Raw genomic sequence first — 23,567 nt, forward strand, 5'->3', positions numbered from 1 at the left:
GGAAGATAAGGTACATGGGCTGCGTATTGTGCACTTACTGCTGTGCACATCTGTGCTCCATATCAATCTGCAGGGATTTTGAAAATTAACATCCCTTTAAAGGCAAAAAAGGGTTATAATCAAAGCCATGTATTGCTAATTGGTCTTTGGTCTTGCAGATAGAGCCTGGACTGCAATTAAAAATGTATAGTCACAGAATCAGGGCATATCTCCTTTTATTTTCAGAAACACTCCCCTTCTGTACAAACATGCACAGATAGAAAACCATAATTAGAAACATCTCTATCTTAAAAAGAAAATGTGTTTAAAAAAAGTTGAGTAAATTCGGTTTTTGGAAGACGCACCATGTCAATATAAAATGAAACTCCTTTCATATTGCCAAGAAAATGAGTTCGAAGGTTCCACCAATTTTGAGATGCTTGGCATGGGGAGAAACAAACAAGCAAAAAGTCCACCAAATCTAGATTGGAATTATGATCTCTGAAGGTTGTAAGGTAGAAAAAAAGAAGCCAACTTTTTTTCTCTCTTCCCATCAGAAGCATGGGTTGATTGGTTTGTTTTTTCCCATATTTTATATTCTATATTCTATTTTCTATTCTAGGTCTTAATCTGAGAGCATTTGTGCCTAGGGGGAAGAGAATGCCTTGAAGAAATTTGTGTTTGTGACTGAGTCTTATCAGAGTATATATGATACAACCTCTCCCCAAGAAGAAAGAATCAGATAACATATTGTCAATGTTAGCCTCGAGGGGTGAGGGAATTGACAGGTTTTATTGTTTGTTGAAATGGATCTTTAATGCTTTCAAGATAGAAAGAAAAGGAGCAAGGTTGGTGGCTAGAAACACCTAGAGAATCAAGCCCACAGTGTATTTAGAACTCTCCAATGTTGTAGTAGACACATGGAAAAGAGAAAGAAAATTATGTGAAAACAGGAATTGATACATGTTGAGTGTCCTCTGTCCCATGCTTTACCTGTTTCATTTCATTTCATTTTTATAGATGTAACAAATATGATATAGACAGAAATCAAGACTCTAGGATACACGAGTGAATGAAAAGGTAGGCAATATAAAAGAATAAGAAAGTCAAAGAGGAATTAGCCTGAGGTCCCCCTAGGTTTGTAACCTTAGCATAGATTTTAGCAAACACTTTCTGTAGTAAATATCATAACTTTAGCAACTACTCAACTTTGCCAGTGTAGCGGGAAAACTGCCGTAGATAATAAATATGTCAACAAATGAGCCTGGTTGTATCCCAATAACACTTTATGGAGACTTAAATTTGAAGTTTACATAATTTTCTTATGTCACCAAATAGTCTTCTTCCTTCCCCCCACCTCCCCAACTATTAAAACATATGAAAACTATTTTGGACTTGCAGATCATACAAAAGTAAGCACTGGTCTGGATTTGGCCCACTGGGTGTGGTTTGCTGTTCCTCGACTTAGAGCTTTGTGCTTAGAATGTGGCTTCATATCTCAACATGGATATGAAAGGGGACGCAATGCAACACTCTCCAGTTTTTTCTGACAGCTGTGACCTTAAAACACATTCCCTTTGAATGATTTTGTCTTTTCTCAAAAATATACCCTCCAAATTTAGATACACAGACGTTAGAAGATCTGGCAAATGAAAGAGAATTGTGGATTACTCTTTGAATGTTTTAAAAATAAATAAAAACAATTTTGATTGGCATTATTGAACATATCAAAGTTTATTTCTGGCAGATTAAAAACCCAAGTGCTATTTCCTTCAAAATGAATAGACTGACACATACGTTGGACTCATTTGGCATTTCCGATGTGGGAAAAAATGAAAAAACAAACAAACAAACAAACAAACAAACAAAAAACACACAAAGCCTTAAATATGACCAATTAATTTATTTCTCTTTAGCTTTATGGGAAGTCACCTAGCTCATCTGTCTGTGTGCAGGCAAATATGTTTTCCATTGTTCCACGCTAGGATGCTGTTAAACCTTGCTACTTCTTTAGTTATCCTTTATTAAGCTGACAGGAAAACAAAGCACATGAAGACTAAATAAATGTCATTTTCCCAAGGCAAATTTACAGTGGTGGTACATTTACAGTTTAGTCTTGAACAAAAAGGAGTATTTTGTATTTTCCATATAGCTTGTTAGGGACACTTTTGTTCAGTATTAGTTACAAACATCACAGACATATCTATTATAAGAATGGTTGTAGGTCACGGAATATCTACTCAGCCAGCTTGCACAATGAGAAACGTCCTTGTTGCCTATAATATCCTTCACATAAAAAGATGAATAATAAATAATTCCACCTTGAGAGTGCACTGCTTTAGAACATTGAGTTGTAAGGTCTACAACGGGATTGGGCCAGAAATCACAAGATCTACATCTCTACCTATGGATAATGGGGAAGCTACCTTCTCTTCCTACCCCATTATTGACCTGCCTGATTCAGCTGCTACTTTATTTTCCAGAAAGGATTTATTGGATGCTCAGGGAGTTTTCTCAAGGCCTCCCACAAGCAGAGAAGAGCAGGCAAAAACCACAGAGTGTCTCACCCCTGTTTCAAGAAAAGGCAGTTCCGTTTTGAACTGTTTCCTATGTATTAAACCTCTGCATAACATTTCATCTGAAAGAATATTTCTGTAGTTTATGAAGTGTGCAAGTCAGAGATAGACACTGAAGAAGTTTGGGGAGGTGATTTCCAAACCACATGTAAATTAATAATTGCATTGATTTCCTATTGTGTTTTCTCTTGAATGTGTGTATGTGGGAATCCTTCTGGATTTGGAATACCCCTATTTGAATTATGGCTAATGATAAAAGTACTAAAAGAGATCAGTGGGAATGTGGGGTAAAGACTTTTAAACCTCCATTCTTCCTTAAAACCAAAGAACGCACTAACAAAAATGGTCAAAATCAATCCATTTAAGAACTTTTTCAGTTGGCCAAAGGCTTGAAGAAGAATAGAAGGAACATTTATTCAAAAAAAATAGCTGACTCTCAATCAAAGCAGAAAGCTTTGTGGCATTTTCCTTGCCTTTTTCTGATCATCCTTCCCTCACCTCCATGGTAGCCTTGAAAAATAGCACTCCCACAATCATACTGAAAGCCAGCAACGTAGCTTGCACTCGAAGAGCCAGAATGGGTTTGGAGCTCCCTCACAGCACCATTCCTTAAAAAAAGAAAAAATGTCATTATCTGACTATTTACATCTGTAAATGGCTGCATTAAAAAAAAAAGTCTCAAATTACTAACTGAACTCCTCTGCTTTAACAAACTCAACAAAAGAGAAAAGCAAAGTAAACCCAAGGAAAACAGAAGGAGGGCAACAATAAAGAATAGAGTGACAATAAAAGAAAGAGAGAATAGAAAAACAATGGAAATAGTGATAAAACCACAGTTGGTTCTTGGGAAGGATCAACAAAATTGGCAAACATTTAACTAGAATTTCCAGGAGAGAAAGAAAGAAGACGCAGTTTACCAAGATCAGGAATTGAAGGCAGTTATTACTACTAACATTGCAGAAATAAGAGGGGGAAAAGGGATTGCGAAGGAATACTATAAACAACTGTATGCCAACAAACTAGATAATCTGGATAAGGAGGACAAATTCCTAGAAAGGCACAAACTACTGAAACCGAGTCAAGAAAAAAAAATCTGAATAGACTTATAAAAAGTAAAGAGATGGAATTAGTAATCATGGAAGTCCCAACAAAAATTGTAGTCAGTTGCTTCTAAGGCCAATCCTAACAAACATTTAAAGAAGAATTAACACTCATCTGTCTCACAGATCTTTTCTCAGAAGAGAGGAGAAAGGAACATTTTCCAGCTGATTCTGTAAAGCCAGTGAGTTTCCTGCAACCAAAAACCAAAACAAAACATTCCGAGAAAATTAACATCTCATGAATATAAAAACCAAAAAAAAAAAAAAAAAAGAAAAAGAAAAATTCTCCACTAGCAAAGTGAATCTAGCAACACATAAAAAGGATGATATTGCAAATCACATGTCTGAGAAAGGATTGATATCCAAGATGGGCGAGCAAGTCACACAACTCAGTAACAAAACACAAATAACCCAATATAAAAATGATCTTGTCTATACTCTATTTCTTGACAGTTATCAGTAAAATATTAGGCTCCACAGTCTCATCATCTTCCACTTCTTTCTCTGGCTGTTCATCCTCTTTGCCTTTTGTTTCTTCTTCCTCATCTCTTAGACATGTCAAGTTAGGATGGCCAAGAGCTCAGACTTTAGACCTGCTTGCTCCCCCATGTTCTCTTCTTTGACTTGGACATCACTTAAATGTTTTTCTCTCTACCGGAGCACTCCTCTTATGTTTGTGCTTGTATTTCCAACAGTATCCTTAACATCTTCACTTGTATTACCAACGAAACCAACCATTTCCAGTTTCTACTATCTAATTAATGATGAGTTGACCCACTCTAGTCAAGAACCCTGGGGCCATTTTTGTCTCAAATCTAACATCAAATCTAATAACAAGTTATGTGGGAGCTTGCTTCAAAATATATCCAGGTGTGCCTGGCTGGCTCAATCAGAAGAGAATGCGATTCTTGATTTCAGGGTCATGAGTTCAAGCCCCACGTTGGGTATAGAGATTACTTAATTACTTACCTACTTAATTCATTTTTTAAAATGTCCAGAATATTACTACTCCTCATCACTTATACTACCACTCATGCTCAAGCCATCATCCTGTCTTCTCTGACTTATTCTTAAAACCTCCTGACTCGTCTTCCTGTTTTTGTCCTCGCCCTCTTCCATTCAATGTATAATATTCCACAGTTGCCAGTTTTCCTATTAAAAGATAAATTACAGGGGCGCCTGGGTGGCTCAGTCGGTTGAGCGTCCGACTTCAGCTCAGGTCATGATCTCACACTTCGTGAGTTCGAGCCCCACGTCCGGCTCTGTGCTGACAGCTCAGAGCCTGGAGCCCGCTTCAGATTCTGTGTCTCCCCCTCTCTCTGCCCCTCCCCTGCTCATGCTCGGTCTCTCTCTGTTTCAAAAATAAATAAAAACATTTAAAAAAAAAGATAAATTACATCAGTTGTTTACTGATCAAAAGCCTATAATGTTCCAAATCTTACTCAAAATAACATCCAAAATTTTATAGTGGTCTACAAGGCCATACAAAATCTATACCCATTATCTCTCTGACCTCACCTTCTAATGCTCTCCTTTTTTTTCATTTTGCTTCAGTCCTTCACTCCATACTGGTTTCCTTCTCTTCCCTGTCTGTTTCCCACTACTTTACTAGTGTTTCCTGTGGTAACCTTTCAAATAAACTAACTGTACTAGAATCCTTATCCTGAAGACTCTTTTATTTCTAAGAAGGTAACCTTAGGCATTCCTTGTGATTTGTAGATCACCCACTACTCAACTGGCTACAATGAACTTACTGTTGGTCCTAGGATAAATGTTGACCACCTCAGCCATGCTACATAGTCAAAATTCTGGCATTTGATGATGGCAGATTGGGGTGTGGTGGAGATAGAACTGGATACACTGGCCCATGCAAAAGCTCCAGAGCTTGAGAGGCAGAAAGTCAATGGTAGTTATAAGAAGGTGGGTTTAGTTAACTCTTGTTAGATGTCATTGAAATTCTGGAAGAAGAAAACTACAGACATAGGTGGGTCAACTCTCAGTTTAATTCTACTATTAAAGCCAGAATTTAAAATTACTCATTTACTGAAACTGATGGTAGATTTTCCTAAAATCCAATTCCAGGATGGGACAGTTTGCAAAGTTAGAAAAGTAGCTGAATGCACAGTCCCAATAAGTCTCTTATGTTGGTGTTTGTTTGGACCCAAACAGGGAAGGAACTTAAATCTTGAGGAAAGGGATAGGACTTTCTGGTGGATTGAGAACCAGAAGCAGCCAGGTTCCTCTGAGTCTTCTGAGGAGGCAGGAATGACCACCTTCTCCTTGCTAGATATTAGCAGTCTTCTCTTACCTAGAGATCATGCTAAATCCTTACTTGTGGCAGATGCCTCACAACATTATGTTTGCTCTCATCAAGAACCTTCCCCTAGTACTGTTTTTTGAGCAATAATTAAGGTCAAGTCTCAGTATGTCTCGTTGTGGAGCTCTTGTTCCTGCTACAGGAGGAAAGATCTTATTTACTAAAGTGCTAAAGGCACTCGCTAGCATGGATGGGTAGAACTAAGAGAACACCTTAGCAATTGCTCTGGAGTTTGCTCAACGCTGGTGGTAGATTGATCATAAGGATTGATAGTGGAGATTTGATTAATATGAGGGCACTCTTCTGTAATTTGGGGCGTAATGTCCCGGCAACGATCACTAAAGCACAAACCAGTATACTGCTGGCATGGAATGGATCATTGGAGCTTAACAAAAATTATGGGATATTGAAAATAAAGTGAAGATGACAGAGCTGCCATGAAAAAATATATATGGATAAAAAGGCTCAAAGAAGTGAGCACGTTAAAATTGATATATTGTATATAAAAAAAGAGAATCTACCAGCTGACCGTGTTCCCTGGGGAAGCCCCTAGAATCTTCCTTCACTGTGGTAGTTAGGGTCCCAGCATTGCCAAAGGTTTCATTGAAGACCTCTGTAGACCTATATGGATAGTGACTGATTCTGCTATGGAACTGGCTTCCTTTGTGCCATTGGTGGAATTGTTTTACTTACATGACCAACAGGCCAGGAGCAGAAGAGGAGACTACTCTATCATCCATTATAAAGGAAAAATATGGCTGCTACTGAGTTTCCACATCGGAGCTCATTCTCCGAGCCAGAGCCCATGAATGGAAGTCCACAGTAAGCACCTCACATAGAAACTCCCCCGTGTTTCACTGAAGGAACCTACAGCAATGTGCCAGAAGAACTAATGTACACCGGAGAAAGGGAATGCCCATATCTACAGCCAAGATGGTAAACCGAAAGCACGAGTAGGATGGCTGACTAGTGTCATCCTCAAAGGCTAAGTGGTGCAAGGGCCGTTGTTCCTGTCATATCCACATTTAAGCTTCTAGCTTAGTGTCTGCACAGCAAAGTAGGGCATCATGGATGATAGTGAGGACTATTAACTGAGCAAAGTGGTAGCCCTACCTACAGAGGCTGTACTGGATGTGGTGTCTTTCCTCGGAAAGGTCAACATACTTTCTACAACTTGGTATGTGACTATTTACCTGGCTTTATTCGGTGAAAATGTTCTTTAAGATATCAATCCAGCGGAAGGATCAGAGGCAGTTCGTCTTCACCCAGGATAGACAGCAGTACAAGATAACGTGCTTGGCCCAAGTGTATGTGCCTTTGTCATAGTACAGTCTGAAGGGACCCTGACTATCTGGAAATTCCTCAGAATATCACACTGGCCTACCATTTTGATGACGTTATGCTAATTGGGCATGGTGAGATAAAAGTGGCCAGTATTCTAGGAAGATCTACATGCACCAAAGACTGGGAGATAAGGCCTGCAAAGTTTTAAGGGCTGTCCCATCAATGGACATTTTAGGGCTATAGTGAATTCCATGCCCAGACAACCTGCTCAAGGTAAAGGATGAGATTTTGCGCACTGCGCTCTGTGATACTAAGAAAGAGAGGCTTGGTACTTGCTAGACCCCTTTGAATTCTGAACACAGCACACATTAAACACAGGAATAGAACTTTGATCTATTTATTGGGAACCTGAGAAGTTTGGGTGGGAATAGTAGTAAATCCATCATGAGTTGGAGACCGAACATTCAGGAATGAACTTGAGCAGATCCAGAGGGCGTTTTATTTGGGCCCATGGGATTTTAATTTATGAAGGTGACTGAATGATAACATGGAGAGGCCAACACCAGTGAAGGAAGATTGATTACTTACATTTCTCAAGAGAGCATAGGGGGAAGGCATCAGATTTTGATCAAGAAGTAGAAACGGGAGCAATGGGAAAGCCTAGGTGAGAGCCTTTATTTGGGTTTCTATGGAAACGGCAAAGTAGGGCAAAGGAAACAGTTTAGGACTGGCCAGTTTGAATAATTCTGGCAGGCAGGGAGCTATAGGGATGGGATATAGTTGCCTGGTACCTGGCTTTGGTGATTTAGGGAAGGGGAAATATTGGCTTGGTGTGTAAGAGTTAGATAAGGAGGTGGTCGGGACCTATGGGTTTGAGATTATTGGTTGACTATGAAAAACATACTTGTAGGCAAGCTGTTATTATCTTTGGGAATTAGCTAGCCCTAGGAGGGAAGTGTCTCTCAAGATCATCCCTCAAATGTCAAAGCATAAGATACAGCAAATTAAGAACACGATTAATACAGAGGGTACAAATAAGTTGCATAAGCAAAGAGCTCAGACCCTGTGTCACCTACCTCAGATGCACTGACACAACTCCCTCAGCTCACACAGGTGGGTTCACCGAGGCTGCCGAAACTAACCAACAGAGTAAGATAAAACTGATGCCTGGGTAGTGCATGATGAGTTGGCTAGATATGTTGATGCGGCCAAAAGTACACTGTTGAAGATTACAGTTTCAGTCAGGGTTGGCCATGAGAAACAGTAGCGAGGAGTTGTTCCCCCCACATAAAGAGATTCCAGCAATATACGAGGTCCAAGGCTAGCAAACTTTCTCTTGAAGAGCCAGATAGGACATTTGGGGGACTTGTGGACCACTGGGTCTTTTTCGTAACTACTCAACCGTGTCCTTGTATTGTGGAAGCAGCTATCGATGATACTTAAACAAATGGGTTCAGCTGTGTTCTAATGAAATTTTATTTACATAAACCAGGTGGCAGGACCATTGGCTACAGTGTGCTGATGTTTGCACAAGGTTATCAATGTGGTATGGAGAGAAAATTGGCTGAAATAAGAATATATAGAGATTCTAGCACAATGGCAAATGTCTTGGCTTGTTGAGGGGAACACAGAAGGAGGAAACTTGGAATTTCAGAGATAGGAAGTTCTATGGACCCATGAGCATAAAGTGTGTGTGGATCTCTGAAAGTAATATCAATGCCTACTAAGGCATATCTGTCAAGAGGATGCACAAAACAACAAGGGAATACAATAACTTGATGAGGGGAGCTACACCCTCTTCTGTCTTTGCTCACCCTGAGGATGGAAGCAAGACCAGTGATTCGCAATGGCTCCATGAACAAAGTAGCTACTGTGGCCAGGGTGGAGAATATGAGTCAGTACAAGCACATGAGTTCCCTTTCACCAAAGGAATTATAGCTCCTACCGGAGCTTAGTGTCCAACCTATTAACAGCAAAGACTAGTGCTGAGCTCTCCTTATAATTCAGACTCTTAAAAAAGCCAGGAAACTACTCAGTGGTAAGAAAGTTAGATCTTTCTCCTTTTACTACCTAAAGCAATGGCTTCTGCTTGGTCAGTTGGGGCTTTTCATGCTGTGTGGGATTAGTGGGCAAAGGAAGGAGTGACCAGGCTGGACAAGATGGGACCCTCATTACCACAAAGAGATAGAGTTTGATAGAGTTTGGATAAGTACTCAGGAACAAAGGTCTGGATATACCCCAGTGCCCAGGCAACCTTGGCCAGAAGGAATAATAGTCCAGGGTGATGGGAATATAGAATAAGTGGTAAGGGATAGAGAGGATGAAAATCAGTTATAACTTTGGGAATGAGTGGGCCAGCAGGGACTGTAACTCTTCCCCTTAAAACTCCTATCATAGAACTTTTTTTGTTAAGTGTTTGTGACTGGCTACCCCTTGAAAAATAAGTAACCTGACAGAATGAAGTTGCAAGTGGTGAAATATAGCAGATGCTTCAGTGCCTTGCCCTTGTCCCCTGAGCATGTAGCTCTACATGCTGAAGGCTTCTTTGGTGGGAATATGGGAGTCTCTTCCATGGAGCACCTAGTCCAGCTGTTGGGGCGTGCTGCCTTTGTACTGGGCAAACAGACATGCCATAGCATGTACTCCAGTCACAGCCCTCAACCAATAAGGAGAAGGGAGTTGATGTAAAAACACCAGAGATTTCTCAGGTCATTCCCAGGGGGACTGAGCTCCAATGCCCACGGTGGTAACTGGCTAGATTAGACACTATACTTTCCTCGGCTCGGTTCACCTCTATTCTATGTCTCAAGACCCTACTTCTTTACTGGTATTTCCTGAGATTACTTCCCAAATAAGCTACCCCAAGCTAAATCATTTTTCTGGAGAAACTCACACTAAGTGATCCATCCAGACTGGTGAAGCATTTTGAGGGAACCACTGCAATTAGAGGCACAGAATTCCAGAAGACTCTAGAACTCTTTAAATCTGCAATTCTGAAAAATGTAAATAATATAATCATTCTCCTCACATTTTATTGGTGAAGCAAGTCACAGTTCACATTAGCTAGCTGAGTCTAAACTACTCTCCTAATTTCTAGTTAACTGCCTTAGCCTGCCCACCTAACTCTCATTTTTAATTCACTGCGGCCTCTAAGAGCATCTATGGAAAATCTAAAGAAGCTACAATTATTCCCAATAAGATAGAAAAGGAGGAAGTTCCCATAATTTTGATGAATTGTATATTATTGAATATTATTGAATATTATATTGTTGGAACATGAATTTTTTCCCATTAGTGTGTATAAATGCATTCATTAGAGCAGTCTATGATGTATTTACTAGAGAGTAATAACACAAACAAAAATCTGACTTCTCTAAGAAATTATGTCTCCTACTCTCAGAGATTTTAAAGTCATCTCCCTTCAACTAACTATTTCATTTGTTTGCTTTTAAGACCCTTGGTTTTTTCCCCCCCCACAAAGTAATACATAGTCTTTACAAAGAATATGGAAATACAGACATAAAACCATCAGGTGCATACCCTTTTTGGCCCTCTTCCCAGTCTTTTTCTCCATTTTCTTAAAGTGGCCTCTTTTTCCCACTCCTTGAATGTTTTTCCCGATATTTGTGTACTGATGTATACACACACACACACAACTTGAATCACCTGAACAAACACACCTTCAGACCAGGAGCACAGGCATGCACACGTTTACATATTTACGTAAATGAGGTTATACTACCACTACCCTATGCCTAGCAGCTTGCATTATTGACTTAATGGATCCCAGAGATGATTTATGCCAATGTGTCAAGAGCTACCTGTGTTGTATTTATTGTTTCCATTGTATTATATCATATGGCTGTACTCTAACTTTTAACTCTGTATATATTGATGGATTTTAAATTCCTTTCTGATTTATTTCCTATTACCAACAATAACACTGTGATCAACATTCTTATATGCTTACCTTGTGAATATTTCAAAGGACAGATTATTAGAAGTGGGATTTTGGAGTGTGATAGGGCAGCCATTTTAAACTTAGTGAGAAAATGAGAAATTCTGCTCCTCAAGTTTACTGTAACGTTTACTAAATGCCATTATTATTACTTCTTCTTAAAGTTATTTTTTAGAGTTTAGAAATGTTTAGATTTTAGATTTTAGAAAGAGAGAGAGTGAGCAGGGGAAAGGGACAGAAGGAGAGAGAGAGAGAGAGAATCCTAAGCATCAGACTCAGCACAGAGTGTGATATGGGGCTTGATCCCACAGTCCTGCGATCATGACCTGAGCCAAAATCAAGAGGTGATGCTCAACTGACTGATGCATCGAGGCAGCCCCCATTTCTGTTACTTTTGGAGATGTCCTGTTTACCTGTAGTTACATAATACTATTACAAATATTTTCCTTGTCTTATCAAATTAGACAAAATTGCATGACTGCTAATATTTATTATTATTTAATACACCTGTTGATTATTTGTGTTTCTTCTATCATGAATTGTAGAATCGCCTTTTTTCTACTGTATTATTTAGGTTGAAATCTGTGACTCATAAGAGCATTTGTATGTTAGGGACATTAATTCTGGTTGCAACATTGCACATATTTGCCCAGCCTTTTTTTTTTAAACACTTTGTTAATATATTTTTTGTCTGATAGAGTGTCATATTTTCATATATGGAAATCACTCACAATCAAAATCAAATTACAAATATTTGGAGCATTTATTTAGTAATTGAATTTAAGATTGTCAGGCTCCTTTCAAGAATCTCTCTGATGACAATTATATAAATTTTGGTGAGCAAAGGAGATTTCTATTTATATTTGCATTTTTAAATTATTTAAAAACTGTCACTCAGTCCGTTCACACATGCCATATTTTAGGCAAAATTTTAGGCATTGGCAATAGAGCCATGAACAAGTAATTTGCACTTTGCTTTTTTTTTCCCCTCCCTCCAGCTAATATCTTCAGACTAACAGGTTAATACATATATAAAAAGGAATCTCACCATCAGAAATTAGTCATTTTTCTTATATTTCTGGTTCTTATTAGCAGAACTTCTAATCCTCTCAATTATTTAGATTGACGTTTATGGCTGCACCTTTTTCTAATTTCCTTTTCCTTTCTCCTATCATTGCATAAATAATTTGTCAATTCTTGCTTGGACTGCACGTGCAAGTGTTCCCTTTTTCTTCCCTTCCCTCCATTTTTATACCCTCATAAGTCGGGCTGCCTTGACTCCCACTCACTGCTCCATTCTGAATATGCCCTGCTGTCCAATGGAAAACGTTAGACTATAGCTCTGATCATACCACAGCCCAGATCAAATCCGTCAAGTCTTTCCCCCCACCCAAACTTTCAAGGATAAAATGTAGGCTTAGGATTCAAGGGCGACGCTGAAAAATACATGGCAAAATGTCATTTATCTCTGAAAAACAATTCAACCCTTATTTTAAAAAATACAAGAAGTACGTATTAAAAAGGAGCATGGATCAGCAGATGACCAACAGAAGGAGGGGTGGTAGAACAGAGGAAAGATTACTAGAATAAAAGTTTCATGAACGCAAGTTGTGTTTTTCCATCATTCCATATCCACAGTGCCTAGAATAGTACATCGTGCACAGCATGCCCTCAGTAAATATATTTTTTTAATGAATGTCAAAGGCAGAGACACAGACAGTGATATGGATTATTTGTTTGGGGGTCGGCAACCAAGAGTATGGACTCAGGTCTTCCTGTGTGAGCAGTGGTACTATTGATCAAAACGGCTCAGGGATAAAACCTTTTATAACAATAACTGATAATAATTTTTCAATGTTTATCAAGTACTAGGCATTTCTAAATGGTATGCATTCATTATATTCCTTAATTCCCAAACAGACGTATGTTATAAATGTATCATTTCTTCTCATTTTAAAGGTAAAGAAACTGAGGCTTAAAAGGACGAATTAATAGGTCAGATGCCAAAGCTGAATGTCTGATAGAACCAGAATTTGAACATAGAGAGACTTATAGACTTTATCAGGAACTACAGGCTGCGGAGACCTAAGAATATATTTGGGCTACAAGATAAGTAGAGAAAAGTTATCATAAGAAGTACAAAACATAAATACATGAATACTATGTACTATAAGTTTCAAAAATGCCAAAGTATTAAAATTTTAAAAATACATAAATTATTGATTATTCTATGGTGAGTCCTTTTAAGTTTTTAGTGATGACACATTCTAATGCTATGAAAGTTTTTCTAGGGCAGAGAAAATTATGGAAAGTTTTATCATTTATTTTGAAAAATTAATTCTTTTTCCGAGGGAAAACTACAGAATGAGCATATGCAAGAATAGACATAATAATCTTACACAAATTGCCATGCATACAATCCAATAGTATATTAAGCTTATAATTTACTTTGTCAAAACAGAGTTTCCAGGTTAATTTAATATTAGGAAATCTCTTTCCATAATTAGATCATTATGCAGAAGGAAAAAAAATGTATGCTCATATTTTTTGACTCTGAGCAAGCCCATGGAAAAATGGACCAATTATTTCTGGTAAAAGCTAAAAACTAGTATCATAAGGATGGGTTCTTGATATAATAACAATTATCTATCCTGAGCCAATGGTTGACCTCACAGTGGAAAGCAAAAAAGCAGAGGGGTTCTTGGGGTGCCTGGGTGGCTCAGCGGTTAAGCGTCCAACTTCGGTTCAGGTCATGATCTCATGCTACATGAGTTTAAGCTCCCCATCAGTCTCTGTGCTGACAGCTCAGAGCCTGGAGCCTGTTTCAGATTCTGTGTCTACCTTTCTCTCTTCCCCTCCTTAAATTGTGCTCTGTCTCTCTCACTGTCTCTCAAAAATAAAAAAATGTTAGGGGTGCCTTGGTGGCTCAGTCAGTTGAGCGTCCGACTTCAGCTCAGGTTGTGATCTCACACTCCATGAGTTCGAGCCCCGCCTTGGGCTCTGTGCTGACAGAGCCTGGAGCCGACTTCAGATTCTGTGTCTCTCCCTCTCTCCGCCCCTCCCCTGCTCATGCTCTGCCTCTCTCTGAAATAAATACAAATATTAAAAATAAATAAATGTTAAAAATTTTTTTAAAAAGCAGGGGAGTTCCTATTACATTTGGACATTTCAGGATATGGCAAGAAGTGTGATTACTCCAGTTTCATTCAATATTATTCCCAGTAGAGAAAAAAAATCTATCTACACACACATATATATATATATATATATATACACACATATATATAAAGGGAGAGAGAGACTAATAAAAATAGTTTTATTTTCACGTGATATATATATTGTGCTAGTGTTTGGAGTGGAGATGGCTACTTAAAGAGATGAGCCATATGCAAAACTGATTTTACATCTGGTGTTTCAATTTATTTTGAAGAAATCAGTGGTCACACAAATGGTGTCATGGAAGGATGAAAAAACTCTTTCTGGTTCTGTGACAGCAGCATCTTGCTGCAGGATCGTTAGAACTTTCATGAAGACCTAGAAGTCCCACCTCAAGGTGTAGGCTCAACATCCCATATGCATGTTGGATGAAGTGCTACGGATGTATGGATGGAGTCTTTTGTGGAGATCTTCTCTAGCTTTCACCTTTTCTAATGGCCTCTGGGTAAAAGTGAGACCCAGGTTGTGACATAGCAACACAGTGAACCTATTAACCAATTGAAGTAAAGCACATAATAGGAATTTGAAACACATTTTACCCATCCCACTTCAGACTTATACAAAACCTATACTCCTTTCTATTTCCCTCATTGCCATAAAGGCAAAGCAGAAAATAGGAAGGAGGTACTTGGTAATCCTGGTGGTTTATTTTATTTTATTATTTTATTTTATTTTATTTTATTCTATTTTATTGACATTCCATGATTTTTAGGCCCTCAGATAGAGATTCAGGCATCTCTGCAAGTCTCACACTTTTCTACAACAGTATGGTATCCTAAATTTTTGAATACTTCCACTTTTCCCACTCTAGGCATCAAAAATCCTAAAATAGTGAGCTTTAAGTACTCAAGTACAAACCACAGGAGAAGTGATTCTAAAAGTAAAATATATGCCAAAGTATTATGCTAAGGAAAAAAAATGGCAAATTTAGAACATTTTAGGCCCTTTGAGTTCAGGTTTCCAAAAAACCATACCTTGATTTTGAATGAATATTTTGTTTCTGATAGAGGCATCTCATGAAACAGTCCTGCCTTGCTGCTACCCACATCTATCTAGAAACTGGATGCTCAAATCATAACTCAATTAAGTGCACTAGAATTAAGTGTGCTAATATAGAAAATTAAAAACAAAACGATTTCTATCGGATCATTTTCATGAAATTAGTATACAGCTAGGTATAAAAATACACAGGTAGACTTCAGGTTCTAAGACAAATTGGCTTGCATGATAACAATTTCCTGCTGAGAACAGTTGTGAAAGCTGGACACAATACCCCTACCCCCCCACCCCCCAAATTTTTTATTTAAGGGTACAAAGAGAGCCAGAACTTGAGCAGTCAAGCTTCCGTAAAGAAAGAATGAAAGACATTTCTATATTGGAATGAGCACGGTATTTTATACTGCTTCAGAAGTAGCATATGGCAAGAGTTGGAGAGCCCACGCAGAAAGCCAAATCTAGGAGACTAAAGATATTAGAAGGGCTGTTGGCAGCTTCAATGGTGGCAGGGAGAGGAAAATTGGAGGTCACAGCCAGCCAGGAAAGAAAGCTCCTGGAATAAATCTGAGGAGTAAGGAGGGATAACAAAAAACTGAGCCCATATAAAGACTGATAAGTTAGTTTATTATTAATTCAAGGCCTAATTAGAGTAATATGATGTACCTCTATTCAAACTACTTGCCAGAAGCTAAGGAGGTTTTGGAACCCCTACACTTTTTTGGTCTAAATGTCCATCATTTACTATACAAACAAACAAATGAAACAGTGACATCTATAACAGAAACCTCCCCAGCCAAAAAAAAAAACACCCCAAAAACAAAAACAAACAAACAAAACAAAACAGACAATAGAAATAAATTCACAGGTGATCTAGATATTGGAATTATCATGCAAAACTTTACAATAACCATAACTAACAAGATAAGATAACAGATAGAGTGATTGACATTTTATTTTTTATTTGTATTTAAATGTTTATTCATTTATTTTGAGATAGAGAGAAAGAGAGTATGTGCAGGAGGGGCAGAGAGAGTCAGAGAGAATCCTAAACAGGTTCCGTGCTGTTAGTGCAGAGCCCAACGTAGGGCTCGATCCCAATAACCTTGAGATCATGACCAGAGCAGAAATCGAGAGTCTGAAGCTTAACTGATGGAGCCACCCAGGCGCCCCGGGGTGGTTAACATTTTAAACAGGGAGTTGCAATCTATACAAAGGGAACAAATACAAATCCTGGGAACTAATGAGTCAGACTTTTGATTAGGACTACACTAGATGGGTGTAAGGGCAGATTGGACACTAGGGAGTAAAGGATTGTAAATAAAATGGATTTGCGGGAAAATAATCCAGACCAAAGTAAGAGAAAAATAGAAAATATATATGGAAGAGGCCTTGGGAAAAACAAACAAACAAACAAACATGTAATTGTTTTCCCAAAAGAGAGTAGAGAGAAAGAGAGATTAAGGCACAAACAATATTTGAAGTGATAATGGCCAAGTATTTTCAAAAGTTGAGGAAAGATATCAACAAGAGGTACCACACCAAACAGGATAAACACAGAATGAATAAATAAATAGGCACAATGTAAGAGAGTGGAAGAAAGCCAATGAGAAGTGAAAATCATAAAAGCACCCACAGGAGAAAACCCCGCATCTTTTATTTTTTATCAATTTAAAAAAATTTTTTACATGTTTATTTTTGAGAGAGAGAGAGAGAGAGAGAGGGAGCGCAAGCAGGGGGAGGTGCAGGGAGAGAAGGAGACACAGAATCTGAAGCAGGCTCCAAGCTCTGAGCTGTCAGCACAGAGACCAACGCGGGGCTCGAACTCACAAACTGTGAGATCATGACTTGAGCTGAAGTCAGATGTTGAACTGACTGAGCCTTCCAGGCGCCCCAAAACCCCACATGTTTTAAAAAGCAACAATGAAATGACAACTAACTTCTCAGAAAAAAATTGAACCTTGAAGATGATGGGATGGCATTTAAAATACGTAGTTTTTCCACCTTCTGAAAGTTTTCTTAAAGATAGTCCCCCAAAAGTTAGTTAGCTAATGATTAGATAATGATTATACATAGAGAAGAGTGCCTTGCATTGATAGAATTCATCAGACCAATCCTTCAAAGTTAATACATTTTTGAGAAAAAAGCCACAGAGCAGACAATGCCAAATTTAGGCAGTGACTAGGAGGGAGAGAAATGTCTGAAGCTGAAGACTGGATCCAGAGAAAACATTTGATGTGTAACAATCCCCAGCAGAATGAACACGTTAACCTACCTTTTAAAGATGCAGCATGTACACTCTCTGTCAGTTTACATATCCATTTCCTTGATCTTAGCCCTTGTTATTTATAACCAAAAGGTCTTAGTTTTTTTTCCCTCAGTCTAAACAATGAGTCTTAACTGTTTTTTTTTTTACTGCATACTTGTTTTCTCACATATACTTTGCATAATATTAACTTCCTGTTTTTTTTTAACTTCCTGTTTGTTTGTTTGTTTCTTAATGGCAGTAACCCTATGGGACTGAGGCTCCATGCCTCTGTCTTGCTTCCAACTATGTCTGTGCTCCTTATGAGCTGCAGTTCTCAGCGGATCAATAAACTCTGTGACATGTGGTGAGCAGAAGGCACTTTAAGCCCCTTTTAGCTGAAGGAGTCTCCTGGGTGTTCAATTCTGAACCAAAAATAGATCCCCCCACTTCTCTTGCTGGCTGCTTCCTGGGGAGAACATCAAATACCGCCCCAGCAGCGATACTAAAGATCAGCATCATCCAACAGCTAGACGCTTTATACCAGCCTTCACGAGTGAGAAAGGTGTAGTAAAGAAAGGAAGACAAGAAAAGGAGAGGGGTCACAATAAAAAGTGAAGAGAAGGTGATGGGAATCCTAGTTTATGGAGGCCAATCCATTGCGAATTTTATTGACCAACTATTGTGCACAAGGTACTGTTCTAATAGTCACAAGAAGTCTGCAAAGAAGGTATTTACATTTAATTCCTGGTCTATTCAATGCGCACATAGATTTGTTGGAGTCTGCGTACAAAATTACTTGAACTTAAAATATTTTGCTCTAATACCAAAATGACTATAACATAGAGTTGCTATTTTTTTTTTTTTCTTTCTTTCTCTCCAGTTTACCAAATCTGTGTCTGGATCCTACTTCTAATAGGAACATATATATCATCAAAACACTTAGAGACTCTGTCTCTTAAATAAATTATTAAAAGAAAAATTTTACTATTATTTAACAGCACATTCGCCTTCACAAAGGTAAATGTGGTCTGTTGTTGAATGAATGGTAGATGTTTATCTTTAGTTTTATTTAAGTCATCCATGATCACAGCATGGGTAGGTCATGGTTTTCATTCTCTCCTCCTAATTCCAGAAAAATTTCTTTTCAAGACAGTTCTATGTATCAAAGCTGGACTATTATGATTGTGTTTGTCCCACTAGCCATGTGTCCCACTACATTTTGTATAGACTGTCCACACCCCCTGTTGTTTTGAGCCTATACACACACTTCTCAACCCAGCACTTAAAACGTGCTCACCGTGGGGGTAAATGCTGTCCCTTTAAGACCAGCATATTGTCTGGTACATGGAAAGCACCAGAAAATAGCACTGTTACTTTTATTAGGCTTTCTTTACTTACTGATCCCCACATACTTCAAGTTTGAAGGGCTGGCCAAAATCCTGGCCAAGTTTAATTTGATTCTTTTTAAACGAGAAATGAAGATGAATTTTATGACACAGGAGACTTCAGCCGGAGGTTAGGTACATCTCTATTGCCCTTTGTCCTTTACCAAATGATATTAATCAACAATTGGATAATACTTACACTAAGTCCAGCCCTCCACTGACATGCTTTAGCCCTTTGCTTTGTGAGAGTTTTTGTTTTGTTTCCCCAAAGTCTGAGCAGTCCTTGACTCACGGTTTGGGAGAAAAACAAAGACGAAAGGTTTTTCTTTCTTACTATAGATGATTTTTCAAAGGGAAGACCTATTTTGTAAGCTATCTCATAACTACATTAGGCCATTTGAGGTTAGTTGACAGGATAGGTTCCTGTCCATTCTTGTAGCTGCCGTAACAGTGAGCAGATAACACATCGAAGGAAGTTTTTGTTCATTTATTTTTTTCCTTCCTGCCTTCCTTCCTTCCTTACTCCCTCCCTCCCTCCTTCACTCCCTCTCTTCTTTCTTTCTTCTTTCTTTCTTTCTTTCTTTCTTTCTTTCTTTCTTCTTTCCACAGGAGCTCTGCAAGTGTTGTTTTGTGTAGTGCAGCATATGAGAAATTCACATTCCAAAGAAGCGAAAAGATACATCTTAGTACAACTTTCTTAACAGACATTGTTTGCCTTTTACATCTTTTATTTATTTGTTTGTTTATTTATTTATTTTTGAGTAAAGAAAGTCTCATTAATTATAGAGTGGGTATCAGGAAACCTGTACAGGAAAAATTACCGAGGGTCTTCTAGAACAGTCCATCAGTTAATTGACTTTGAACTTATTGAATTTGTCTTCATTACTGCAGATAAAATGACGAACAGAACAGTTGTCACTGCCAACACGGAATTTGTAGTTCAGTGGAGAGACGGCTGAAAATTAACATGTTTGTTTTACAGATAACTGCAAAGGCACGATGCACTGATAGAGACTATTAGCAGCTTTTGTCTGGGGTGCTAGGGAAATATGGATACGAAGGTACTTTTATGAAAGTTCACGCATGATTCAGAACCTCATCTAGATTCTCACTCCCCGATGAACTACCATCCATCCTTCACAACACAGCTCATGTGAAGTCTTATCGGCATAACCACGGCCATACCCTCCTCTACAGTATGCTGCTTACCGTGTATGCTTATTATGAGGATTTACCACATTGAGCTGTCATGAGATAGCCTTCTTCCATGTGCATTTATACTAGATTGTGAGCTCCCTGAGGGCGGGCACGTGCCCGTGGTGCCCAGCACAGAGCCAGCCACAGAAAACACCCTCCAGACATACTCATTGAATTGAATGGTAATACGGTCATATGTGTCCAGAACGGGGAGTACGACTTGTTGGCTTCCTGTGTCGTTTTGTTTTGTTTTTTCAAACTTCAAGGCTGTTGTATATCAATATGTGCACAGAAACCATATTTGGTGAGTGTCCGAGGACAGATCAAGGTGTTCGCTGGAAGCCGAGAGGAAATATTAAACATTAGGAGTTGTGTTCCCCTAACAGAAGTACAAATAAGTTGTTTGGATGGGAAACACTTTTATACAGAATATTCTCATGTGCTTGTTTTCATTAGCTGGGGTCTCAGGTGTTTTCTTCCAACTCATCATTTTTTTCTCTTGACTGTCTTTTCCCCGTGCTGTTGAAATATTAGCCAGCTCTTCTGATGGGCATCGGCGTTACCAGCTTTATCAAGCATGACATCTCCTCCTAGTTTCTAATATCCCTCACAGATGGTGTTTCTCAACATGAACTACTTTGTCAAACATGACATTTACTTACAAGGTTTCTGAGGGGTGGATTAGAGACTTCCTCATAATTTTTACTGGTACAGGTCTTTTTTTTTTTTCATAATGCCCATTGATAATTTATTAGTCATGCTACCTTGCTTCTTTGGAAGTCCACGGTGAAGAAGTTTAAAATTTATGCTTCGTAGATTAGCTTAAATAAACCACTTCTGCTTTGATTCCATTTTCATTACCATCTAGAAAAAAATCTTTCTGACAGTTCCTAAAACTCAAGCAAAATAACCAATTTTTTCTCAGCAGGCTTGTGTGTGTGTGTGTATACACACGCATATGCTTGCCTACATGTCTAATCGTATACTTGAAACATTTTGCTGTCATGTGTGATTGGTATTTTGGGCACGGAAGTGTGTGGTTATGGGAACTAAAAATTAGAAAAACATAGGGGTGCCCGGGTGGCTCAGTTGGTTAAGTGTCCGACTTCGGCCCAGGTCACGATCTTGCGGTTTGTGAGTTCAAGCCCCACATCGGGCTCTGTGCTGACAGCTCGGAGCCTGGAGCCAGCTTCGGATTCTGTGTCTCCATCTCTCTCTGCCCCTCCCCCACTTGTGCTCTGTCTCTCTATCAAAAATAAATAAAATGTAAAATAATTTTTTTAAAGAAGAATATAGAACACAAAAAGCTGTGTATGCACTTATGTGTGTGTGCATTTGCCTTAACAAAATTGAGAAAAATAGAAAAAAAATTAAAGAACATTTTATCTGCATTTTGTTAACTATAAAGTTATTTGGAAATATCCACTTAAAAGATTAATTTTTAAACAGATGTTTAGTGTCATGTGGAGTGAGCTTCTGGCAATGTTAAAGATTTTTCAGTTGCACTCTGTGGGGGTAGCACTAATCCCCAAATCCTTTCTTTTCTGCACTAAGTCTTGACACGAGTACCATATGGGAGAGGCCCTTCTCCGTTCTGGTTTTAGTTTTGTCTATTTTCTTTTCATTTCTCACTGGGAAGCAATAGATCCTGGCCCATGGCCTGTTTGTTGCTTCTCTTCACAGCCCTGGCCCTATAAACTTCCTCTCATTGTCCCCTGAAAGAACACTAAACACTGCCTTCTTTCTACACCTTTCCAGAGTCACTGAGAAGCGGACTGCGCCATTGTTCTTGAGGCATTAAGACTCCATTGGGTCACACATGGCTAAATTAGCATTTAGGAAATATTATTTGGAGACAAAAAGTCATTGTAAGGATAGAAAAGAGATCAAAGGCTTCCTGGACAACCAATGATCCTTCACACGTTGGATGATAAGATTCAATATATACTTTGCCTTTGCAAATCTACAGAGAAAAAGAAAATGTGCTTAGAAAAATAGGATGTGGGATATGGAGAGTTCAAAATATTATTAAAGAAACTCATAACACATCTGAGACTCAAAGTTCACTAGCCCTTACAAAAACCAGAGCTCATTTGTTCACAAAAAGAGAAGTATGAAAAATAAATTGCAAGTATATTAATAATTTAAACTCAGCCACACCAAAAGAAAATGTAATGGCAATTTTAGAAATTAAATTAGTCACTTAATTGCAGTTTTAAAGACTAACACCAACTATAGTGTAAGAAGTTAGACATTAACTAGAAATCATTACAAATTAGTTTTACATGAATAGTTAGGACCAATTTCAGGGCTGGATGTGAACTGTTTTAATCATTGGAATTTACTATTTTTTCCTTGTGTCCTTAATTTTCATCTTGACTCTTCTCAGGATTAAAAATCTAGAGTGTTTTTCTCCAAAAGTATCTGAAAGATTATTCCTTTCCCTTTTTCTGGTTCTTGTGTATTTGTTCTGGTAGCATGCTGAGGTAGAAATCACTTTGCATTTCAAGTAAAGTTTAATTGTCTGAACTCCATAGTGTTGTCAGAGACAGAATAGAAAATTGCTTCTTTCCTTGGGCCCCAGTGTCATTTTTTTTTCCCAGTGAGGGCAAAGAGATGAGAAAATCACATCCATTGAAGGGTCTTTGTCTCAGTCACCATTCATGAGAATCATCATACATTCCTTGGTTCTCTTTTGTCATCCATAATCAGTGAACTTTACTTCTTCCAGGAAATAAAATGAAGGAAAGATAGTTAGTGCTTGACTGAATAAATTAGTATTTCTTTAGTCTGGAAGTACTTTTTACTTCTCTCTATATATGTATATGTTATATATTTATGTATAATATATATATATATGTTTATATATTATATATTTATATATATTTTTTAATGTTTATTTATTTTAAAGGAGAGAGAGACAGAGCATGAATAGGGGAGGGGCAGAGAGAGGGAGACACAGAATCTGAAGCAGGTTTCAGGCTCTGAGCTGTCAGCACAGAGCCAAACATGGGGCTTCAACTCATGACCTTAAGATGCTCTACCAATGAAGCTAGCCAGGTGCCCTGTCCCAATATTTTTTATATTCATTTTTTTTGTTTGAATGATGATTGATAGTATCTTTATTTAATAGGCTTCTTACTCAGCATGGAACCCAATGCAGGGCTCGAAACCATGACCCTGAGATCAAGACCTGAAGTGAGATCAGGAGTCAGATGCTCAACTGATTGAACCACCCAGGTGCCCCAATAGTATCTTATTTTAAATAACATTTTTTTTTACTTATGAAATATTCTGTTAACTTTAAATTTTCC

The sequence above is a fragment of the Prionailurus viverrinus genome, chromosome C1 (assembly GCF_022837055.1).
Source record: "Prionailurus viverrinus isolate Anna chromosome C1, UM_Priviv_1.0, whole genome shotgun sequence".
NCBI classification, from domain to species: Eukaryota; Metazoa; Chordata; class Mammalia; order Carnivora; family Felidae; genus Prionailurus; species Prionailurus viverrinus.